This window comes from Priapulus caudatus, unplaced genomic scaffold, assembly GCF_000485595.1.
Source record: "Priapulus caudatus unplaced genomic scaffold, Priapulus_caudatus-5.0.1 Scaffold44, whole genome shotgun sequence".
Classification (NCBI taxonomy): Eukaryota; Metazoa; Priapulida; class Priapulimorpha; order Priapulimorphida; family Priapulidae; genus Priapulus; species Priapulus caudatus.
Genome location: NW_014577105.1, coordinates 744,399 through 754,910, shown reverse-complemented (window position 1 = coordinate 754,910; position 10,512 = coordinate 744,399). Strand labels below are relative to the sequence as shown.

Here is a 10,512-nt window from a genome sequence, read left to right as displayed (position 1 = left end):
GGTGCGTGGTCACTGTGTGTGCGACGGTGCGTGCTACCGTGCGTGCGTGGCCGTGCGTCTGTGCCTGCGCGTGCGTGTTTGTGTGTCCTTGTGTGTGCGGATGTGCGTCCTCGTGCGCTCGTGAAGTGTGTCACTGGTGTGGTGGCGTGTCGTGTGTGTGTGCTGTGTGGTGTGCGTGCGTGTGGCGTGTGCGGATGCGAAGGTGTGCGTGTGAGTGTCGTCGTCTGTGTGTGGCGAGTGCGTGTGCGTGACTGCTTGTTGCGTGTTTAGTGTGTGCACTGTGTTGCGTGGCCTTGCGTGTGGTCGTGGGGTGCATGAGTAATCTTGGACTTTTGTTTCTGTTTCCACTGGAAAATCCTGGCCCAGGGCGGGCTTAATCTTTATTCAACTAAATCGCAAAGCCAAAACACAATAAGAATAGCTGTAAAACTGATTGTTTATTTTGCGCTCAAGTGCATAATGTATCTTACATAAATGCCATAATTATAGCTCAGAAAGCGCTATCTACGTATGCGACCTCGTAAGCCCATATTGGTAAACCGAAATTTTCAGTGAAAAAAAAAACTTCATTAAAACAGGTCCCAAACCAAGTGACGGTCATTCGGTATCGTTGTATGCACGTGAATCCCTCATGGGCGCCAGTGATTCGTGGTTGTTTTCACCGGGCGTTCTGCTGTGTGGTTCAGGTGGCGGACTACTGTACTGTGAAGCCCGTAGCTCCGCCCCCGCACCTACTAGGGGCGTCCATTCCACAAAAATTACATCTGTTGGCGACTGTGGGGACAGATATCCATGTATGTCAACAAACCCCTAGCCCGTAACGCCCTTTTGAACCTTAACCTAACCCTAATGCTAAACCCGTAACCCTGACCCTACAACCGCTGATCCATAAACCCTAAATCCTACACTAGTGCTTGCATCCCCACGTCTGCGTGCACCCTCCTCGCGACGCCCCGGGCGGATAGTGGTAGAGATTTCGCTTTACACCGGAGAGACTCTTATTTCCAAACCACAACAGCGAACAACAGGGCACGGCGCATTTCTGAACAAGTAACTAGAAACACCTGGGATCGTAAAACACCAAGCCGGGTTTAACACCCAAAATTGCCACTGTAAGAGATCAATGCGCCACAGACTCAAAATAAGGGAAAAGTCGAGCCATAATAAAATGCCAGGGTAAAAGCAGCGCGATTAATTGAGTAAATTAAGTAAAACCAATAATTAGAATAGGAATGATGAAATGGAAAATTGTTACTCGACCGCCAGGGCAGCAACGTGGATCGGCCTAAATGCGGGCACGCGGCGTCGTAAACAAACGGCAGGTACGAGCACGGAGGAGACCGGGCTATAAACGAAACAAGCGATTTGCCAGCTGGAATACCCCTGCTGTAATTACCTAGGGACACAGGGGAAAAAGCACGTGACCAGGTAGCAACCAGGCAGTCAGTATATAAGGCGGGCCGCAAAAGCGTAGAAATCAGAACGCCCTGGGCAGCCGCTCGCACTAGGAGAACCCAGGAGCACTCGGGAACCAAGGCAGAGCCCCTGCCTTGCCGGCTATAGGAAGCACGTTGGAGAGACCAAGGCGAGCCCTGGCCTTGCCTTATGAGGAGAACCACGGAGCACTGACCTTGCTATTAGGGATCACGATGGAGAACAAAGGAGCACGTGTGGACTGCTCACTAGCCCTAGGGATCAATAACGAGAAGCCACAAAGCACTTGCCCTGTGCCTATGGAGTCACTTAGGAGAGACGCAAGGAGAACGGCTGACGGCCTCATAAAGCCAGCTAGGAATCAATAGGAGAACCAAGGAGCACTGGAAAGGCCCCATAGCCCATAATTACTTCCCCACTAGAAGAAGCCAAGGAGCACTGACGCCCCCCGAGGATTATGAGGGAGCACCCGCTACGGCGACGCACCCCCCCCGGATTACGAGGAGCACCGTACGGGACGCACCCTCCCAGGAGTATGGCAGGTAACCGCTGCAGCGGGGACACCTGCAAACCGCCGTAGAATCACTCGGCAGCACCCGCTTACGGGGACACACCCCCCTTTACCTCCTTAGGATTCGAGGAGCGGCCTGACCCAATAGTGGGGAAGGCCACTGACCTAGAGCCATATCACGGGCGAAACACCTGAATCCAGTATATGGAGAACTAGGGCAGTCCGACGGGAAACCAGACAAACGAGTGCGAGTTTCACCCCTTGGGCGAAACGTAGAAGAAAGAAGGAAAGAAAGAAAGAACGACAGAAGACAGAAGAGGGAAGACAGAAGAGAGGAGACCAGAAGACAGAAGATAGAAGAAAGAAAGAAAGAAGAAACGCAGATAGAAGGAAGAAGAGAGCCGATAGAAAAAGAAGGACAAAGGATGAAGAAACGAAGAAAGAAGAGAGAAGCAGAAGAGGGAAGACAGGAAGAGAAAGAAACAGAAACAGAGGTAGAAGAAAGGAAGAAGGGAAGACAGAAGCAGTGGAGACCGAAGAAAGGACGGATAAGAAGAAGGGAAGACAGAGGAAACGGAGGAGAAGACGGGAGACTCCGGAGAACGGCTGCGACGCCAACGCAGCACGGTGCCGTTTACCCCTTTATTTTTTCACTCCGTGACCTTCAATAGAGACGTCGGACTCGTTGTGCACTTCAGGTAGTTCTAAATCTCTTGTCGACCTAGCATTTCCCTTTGGCCTTCTTTGCCCGACATAAACCGATATTTAATGTTGTACGACGATGTGCTGTAGGCGGAGAATCAAAGAATACCGTTCAGGATATACTCAAGAACTTGCATGTGGTGGTGGATTATTTGCCTCTGTTTGTTTATCTCCTGGCTGCCTCACGCAACACAGCTCCCGCTTTGCCTGGCGACAAGAAATAATCCTTGCAAAAATCAATAGTGCATTCACCACGCTCGTAGCGGCTACCCCTAGGGCCACTACAATAGCAACACCCATTTGACAGGGGAGAGGATAGCGATCCGCATTTTAGGGCGCGACTCCTGATTGGCTAATTGTTGTCTTCTCCGTATTATGATTTTATTTTTTTATGTGTATTTTGAGATTCTTGTTTTATTTACGAAATTAGGGAAAGGGGTTAGGGTACTAGGCAGAGCCGATGGTTAGGTTAGGCATTAGGGTTAGGGTTAGCGGTCACTGATCGTCTATAATAAAACTATTATATATATAAAAATAAATATATATAATAAACTGATCTCTATAATAAAACTATATATAATAATATAATATATAATATAAGTTATTTATAGAGATCAGAGGTTAGGGTTAGGCATAGTTATCTATACTATTTCTATGGGGTTAGGGCAGAGTTAGGGTTAACTGATTTCTATATCCAGAACTAGAGTCCTATTATACAGAGAGTTGCGCCATGACGAGTCGAAAACTAGTCGGTCACGGTCGCGTTGTGACGACATGTTGTTTCCAAATGAATACTGCACGGCTATAGGCGGCCGGGGTCTAAGATAGTGCTTTAGGCAATTTAAGACTCTCATATCGGTGCGGGAACGACTTGAGTTACATTTCTCGAAAATACTAGTACAAACATAGGAACACAACTGTCTTAGGCTAATAAATCTCTTGTAATTTTTTGAATTTGGTTGAAGGCGACGATTCAGTCTAATTAATTTACTAGCGGGACCATTTAGCTAACAGCGTATCCATAAGCGCGTACTTAACGCGGCAGCTCGGGTGGATACATTTGGAAACAACATGGAGTCAAATCCTGAGTTGGCGCACAGAAATAGAATAGATCTATTCTTCTTCTATTCTATTTCTGTGAGTTGGCGCAGCTCTCTGTTAAAGTGCCTAGTAGTCATATCATATCGCATCTAACTGCCGGTTGCCTATCCAGAACACTAATAATGCGCCATCTAGCGGATCACTATTTCTCCCCTGAGACCTACTCACTGATCTCTATAATAAAATCATATAGAGAATTTATTAAGTTAGAGAGTTTTTAATAGAGAGGTAAAAACTCTCTAAATACTCTCTAATTAATTAGAAAGTTAATTAGAGAGTTTTTAATAGAGTTAATATAGAGATCAGTGGACCTACTTTATTTCATCTTATCTCGAATTATTGTCAAAAGATGGCGCAGCAAACAAAACATGCACAGCGGTATGGTTTCGGCCTTCACTACAACTATCTACCGGCCTGTACGCGAGCTGCAACCCTGGCGCGTTTTCGCAAGCCTCGTTATCAGATCAGGCAACTTGAAATAACTGGTGAAGGGATGACGTCAGGCAAAAGCCTGCTCGTTGATTGGCTTGTTGGCCGTTACGGGGCTCTCTGAATTAGGGACCGCAATCATTTCTTGCTTTCGCAGCCGGAGGCACTGAAAGAAAGCAGATGGGGGTAAGGCGGTAAAGTGTAGTGAACAGCGGAACCGGGAACCGCCTGTATCATACAGGTTAATGTGCGATCGAAATGGTTTGAAATTTATGTGTGTGTAGTTGTTTTTTACAATGCAAACAAGATACGTGCTTGCGACAGGTATATTATTTTATGGCTAATACTAATAGATATTTCGGCCTGCACTGGCAGTGGCATTGCCTCTAGCGCACTGTAATAAAGCGTAAATACGGTAGTTGACGTCGTGATTGTCCACTGCCAGTGCCGCTGATAGGGCTCAAGGGGTCGTTGTCGTAACAGGTACTACAGATATGTACCCGAGGTACATATTGTAATGTATACACAAAAGGTGCGTACCAGACTTGTAGCTACAGAACGTTACCGCTACACCCTAACACTAACCCTTAAACCCTAACCCTAACCTAAACTCTAAAACCTTAACACTAAACCCTAAACATACCTCATGTAAAAATGATAAAGCATAATAGGATTGGAATAATCTAAACAACCTAAACTAGCCTCGGGTACATATCGGGTGCAAATACACTTTATGACGCTCCAGTATGGCGGCGCAGTTATGGGGCGCCTAACCCTAACCCTAAACCTAAATTCCTAACGCCTAAGCCCTAAGACCTACACGCTAACCTAACAATAACAGTTGTTAGGGTTTAGGGTTAGAATTGTAGGCGTTAGGGTTAGGGTTAGGGGCGCCCCATTCACTGCGCCGCCATACTGGACGTCATAAGTGTATTTCCAACCATATCTGTAGTCACCTGTTACGGACAACGACCCCGTGCACTTGATAGTCGAGGGGCATGACGGTTCAAGGATGAGAACATGGTCCCAATAAAACCAATGTCATGTTACATCAATATAAATATACTATTTACATCAATAATAATAGGTTTATGGTTATGGTTTATGGTTTCAGGACGTTAGGATTAGGGTTTAGAGTTAGGAGTATGAAATATAGAAGTAATAGGGTAATAGGAGAATAATTAGGCACATTAAATGGTATATTATTGGGACCCATGTTCTCTATCCTTGGGCCGCTCTAGTACTACAGCCCGCGGATCGCTGCCGCAGGGCTATAGCACATTCTGCCATAGATGTAATTCATGCAAATGGTCCAACTGATGTGACCAAAAATTTATCCCCAAAACGCAAAATGATCGGGCTTTTTAACACTTATCTATCAACATAGACATCTCACCTATCTTTTTTAACACTTTCCACAACGTTACACTCTGTATTTATCCATTTATTCCTAAAAGTGCCAGCACTACATCCAAATTCCGTTTGAAATGCTGTGTGAGCATGCGTGACGTCACCCGAAATGTAGCATCATAGGCACAAAACACATGGCAACTACACTGTGGCAGCTATGATGCAGCTACATTTCGGGTGACGTCACGCGTGCACACACAGCATTTCAAACGGAATTTTGAAGTAGTGCTCGCACTTTTAGGAATAAATGGATAAATACATGGTGTAACGTTGTGGAAAGTATGGGGATAAATTTTTGGTCACATCAGTTGGACCATTTGCATTGATTACATCTATGGCAGAATGTGCTATAGCCCTGCGGCAGCGATCCGCGGGCTATAGTACTAGAGCTGTATCGGAGGTAGCTCTAGTACTATAGCCCGCGTACAGTTACCGCAGGCACTGCAGGCCTGTGCCTGCGGCAACTGTACGCGGGCTATAGTACTAGAGCTTTATCGGAGGGTACCCTGGGTACGGTACGATATATCTCTAGTACTATAGCCCGCTTACATAAACTGCTGATGGCAGCGGCCAGCAGCGGATTTCAGTTCCGTACTGAGCGTTCACACGCTAAAAATATTCAAGACTTGTACGCGGCTTACTCGGTACCGTACTGAAATACGTGGCTTACTCGGCGCGGAAAGTGATTCCGCGCTGAGACATTCGGCACCACGCTGGCCGCGTATTGTCTGTCGTGTGAACGCAATTCGAGACCTCTTACTGTAGTGCGCTTACCTAGACTGGTACCCGTTCGCTACACGACGTTAGTGTAGCGTGTGGAACTGTCGACCGGGTACCAGTCTATATTATACCTAGCCAGCTAAGCCTCGATTCTCGTGTGAACGCTCCGGGTTGTCTTAGCACGGTATTTCAGCCGAATTCAGCACCAGATAAGTACGGAACCAGCGAGGCCGTCTATCTCGTGTGAACGCAGCTATAAAAACATGAAAACAGATTCACAGATATGCACAGACAAGTACACTGCAGACGCATTGTCTGGTTCGCTTGATACAATGTATACACATCACATTTATGATCAGATCGCGCGCACTCGCTCAGATGCACTGCGGTATAAAGTTGATAACTCAACAACCACTATCCCGATTTTTTTTGCTATCCTGGCGGGATACCAAGCATTGGATCCAAAAAAAGCAGTTGGATATAAAATCTTGTATCCAACACAAGAATCTACTATCCCGCGGATATCGGGATACCGCTAATTTCGACCCCTGGCTAATAGCACCATCTATCTGCCAGAGACATATACATCTCTCTCAAATGCATTTGTGTTCAATTTTGTCACCAACAATTTACAAGTTTACCCATTTTGACAGTGTCCCGGCACGATATAATTTCAGTGTGTTACGATGTGTTCATATCCAATTTTCTATGCTATACAGTATAACTGCATAAAATCTTTGTGTTTTACAAGTTGGTGTAATCAGTGATATATCCGCCGTGAGGTGAGACTTCGCTATGTTTTTTTTTTGATTAAATGTTTCTGAGCAAGAATCTCGTAATAAATCATTTAAAGGGATATTGTTGTTTTAAAGCGATCATTGTGAGTATTTTTTAGCGTTTTTCAGTGTTTATTCTCACTCTCATGATGCCTACCGTTGTTGCTTGAGTAACAGTAATTGTTTGAAATAACAATAAAATGTCTTAGAACCTCATGCAAAGACAAAATCATGCACGATTACAATTTTGTGTTCTCTTGTCGATTTTCGCTGTCATGTCTCGCACTTTCTCGCGGTACCGCGAGACGTCAACAAAGGTGCAGTAATGCAAAAATCGCACCGGAGTTATTTTTGGTCAGATGTAAACACAGAGGTCCATAGTATTACTATCAGGAGTAAGATAATATAGGCCTATATTATCTTACTCCTGTTACTATTAGTAGCATAACACAAACAAGAGTGTACGGTAAGTTGTAACCTCATAAATATTAGTCTTCAAAAGTCCTAGGGACTATAACGAAGACGGAGAGAGAAGTGGATTAAATCGATGTATCAACACTGCGGATTATCACACACAAATAGATGCCCCTTTGTTTTAATTATGTTGGAAATCAATTGCCCAGCCGGCCAAAAAAACATAAAGATGTTTCCCCCGAGAACTCAACTGTTTTTGTTTATATGAGCCAATGTGAATTGCATGATTAATAGAAATTTTGTAAGTTATATACTATTATTTAGCACTACTTATCATAATATCAGGAGTCTTCACATAGATAATCAGGCTTGCAGATATGAAAAGTACAGGAGGACCTACTAATGACTCTCCTAGGACACCAATAGGGGGTCTTTTCACGCCTCGATAATCAACAGCCCTTAAGTCAGCCATGATGGAGACTGCCACTAAAAAATCACACCCTTAGAGCCATGATGGAGAGCTCCACTAAAAATCACACCTTTAAAAGGATGCATGGAGAGGCTCCTTGAGGGGCTGCTCCAGTCATGCCTATTGGGTGTGCATTGATGGATCATGACCAATCCTCAGTCTAAGAGTGACAATCCAAAACAAACTGGATGTTCATGTCAATCTACTGACTTATCATTCATCTCACCTTCATTATTCAGATGGCTCGTCAGGTAATTACATTCTTTTTCACCTCGCAACAACCGCCAACCAGTAGGCACACGACTTACTAAAAGAGCTGATCGGGATGTAAGAAAATAAAGCTTGTTTTTTATTTTTTCTGATTTCCATCGCTTAGAGATATCTAACCCATGTCACTGCACTATTTCACGCATAAAATATATCGACAAATCCATTGCAACAAACTAGCCGAATTACCTTGTACGTAGTAGCCACGTATGTGATTACGCCATGCCACTTCGACTGTTTCAACGTCAAGCAAAAGCACTCTCGCCACGGTATAGTGAGAAACGAGCAGTAAACTTGTGGCTACCCGTATAAGGGTACCTGTATTTGGATTGCTGTGGCTGTTTAGTTTTGTATTTATATATAATATATAAAGCCAGAGGTATAAGCCAGACCGTGTACCTCTCCATAACGTTCAGTTACTTTAAACACCCAGCAGCAATTGTTGTGTATTGCCTAACACTTTTTGCTACCCCCTACAATTGAGACCACTCTATGGAGCCGCTATTTCAACATAATACACATGCTACTTTTGGTGCGCGGATTTCAACACTTTTATGAGGCGCGATGATTGCGCACACGCTGGCCAATTTGGGTGCGCGTGGAGCGCGAGCGCCCCCCCCCCCCCTTTAAAAATGAAAGCTGATAATAATATATTGATAGACTCCGGACCTCGTTCCACATTCCTTAACTCAGAGTTAAATTCCGTTTCACAGTCAGTGGATTAACTTTTAACTCTGGTAAATCTGCCTAACTCAGAGTTAAAATTTAACCTGGTTCGAACCCTGGATTAACTATATACCTCGGGGGTTAAAAAATCAATGTTCATTCTCGATCTATGCATTCGTTAGTTATAGATAGTCTTCGCGCGTATACATCTATTAGACTTGTTTTCTACAAGGTTAGTTTTAGGCTCTAGGGTACGTAGTATTTAGAGCCTAATTAGTTTATCTAGTACTGCCCCGTGTCGATCCCGCCGCTGCGCTGGAACTAGGTGTTTGTTTACGTTTGGTGCACATTGGTCGGCCATTGATGGCGTACCAACGCTGATCCAGGCATCCGTACTTCTACTATGTTCGTGCGTCAATCATCCGTCTATCGTCTATGCGTCTGTCATGCGTCTATCGTGTTCATCTGTTCTAACTACGTGGAATTCTGGGATACTAACTCTGAGTTAAAACATTTAACTGCTGAGTTACTTAACTCAGGATTTAATCCATGTTTATGAAACCCAAATTTAACTCGGATGTTTACTAACTCAGAGTTATGGATGTTTAACTCAGATTTAGTCTTAACTCAGGGTTAAAGTTAATCCACGACTGTGGAACCGCGTCCTGATAATATACCCTAAAATTCTTGCATGTAGTATCCCTTTAAATGTACTACACTATCTGGCCACACTCTATCATATAACTACTATTAGCCGTAAAAGTGTATAGTTAGGAAGTTGAAGAGGTGTCAGTCACCACTAGTAGGCTCAAGTGTATGGTGCCAAGCCAATCTGACACCTAGTGTGCACACTGCCATAGTATTTTAATTTTTAGCTCACCTTGACGTCGTCAAGATGGGCTATTGCCATGGGGCATTGTCCGTCGTCCGTCCGTCCGTCAACATATGGCTATGGTCAACGATAACTTGAGAACCGTTTGACCCACATGTTTTAAATTGCATACAATTGTTACTCCTATGGGAGAGGTGTAAACGTCCTATTTTAGGGCAAGCCAGTTGACCTACTTTTGAGCCACGCCCACTTTTTGGCAAATATGGAAATGGCCATAAGTCAGTTCAGGTTCAACGGATTTTGCTCATTTTTGGTATGTGAATGAATAACGATGGTCCCAAAACATGTCACAGGGGTTTTGATATTTTTGTAAAATTATGCAAATTAGGTAGATTTTGGAAATTTCACTATGCATTTCAGTGTCTGCCTACGGTCAACGATAACTCAAGACCGTTGACCGACACATATTTCAAAATTGCATACAGTTGTTTACTCCTATGGCGAGAGATTTGAACGTCCTATTTTGGAGCATGCCAGTAAACCATACTTTCGAGCCGACCCCACTTTTGGCAAAAATGGAAATGCGCCATCTAGATTCATTCGATTTTGTTAAGATTTACCTACCTTACCTACCTACCGTACCTACTCATACCTACGTGTAATATTTGTTTTAGATTCTTCGTTACAGTAATTGACTGAATATATTACTTTTATTTGCACGATAATCGAAAAACCAAAATGGCGATCATTTAGCGTAGCGCTATCTCTCTGCCAGATTTCA

The 10,512-nt window shown here is 44.2% G+C and overlaps 1 protein-coding gene across 4 annotated transcripts in view; it reads left to right on the top strand.

Annotated features, from left to right (window-relative positions):
- Positions 1 to 4,418: 4,418 nt before the first annotated feature.
- The window catches only part of LOC106820723 (coronin-2B-like), a 53,040-nt gene continuing 46,946 nt past the window's right edge, over positions 4,419 to 10,512 (top strand). For all 4 annotated transcript variants that reach the window (XM_014825238.1, XM_014825236.1, XM_014825231.1 and 1 more), the window contains exon 1: positions 4,419 to 4,501. The gene's annotated coding sequence lies outside the window, so the exon portion shown is untranslated. The remainder of the gene's footprint in view (positions 4,502 to 10,512) is intronic.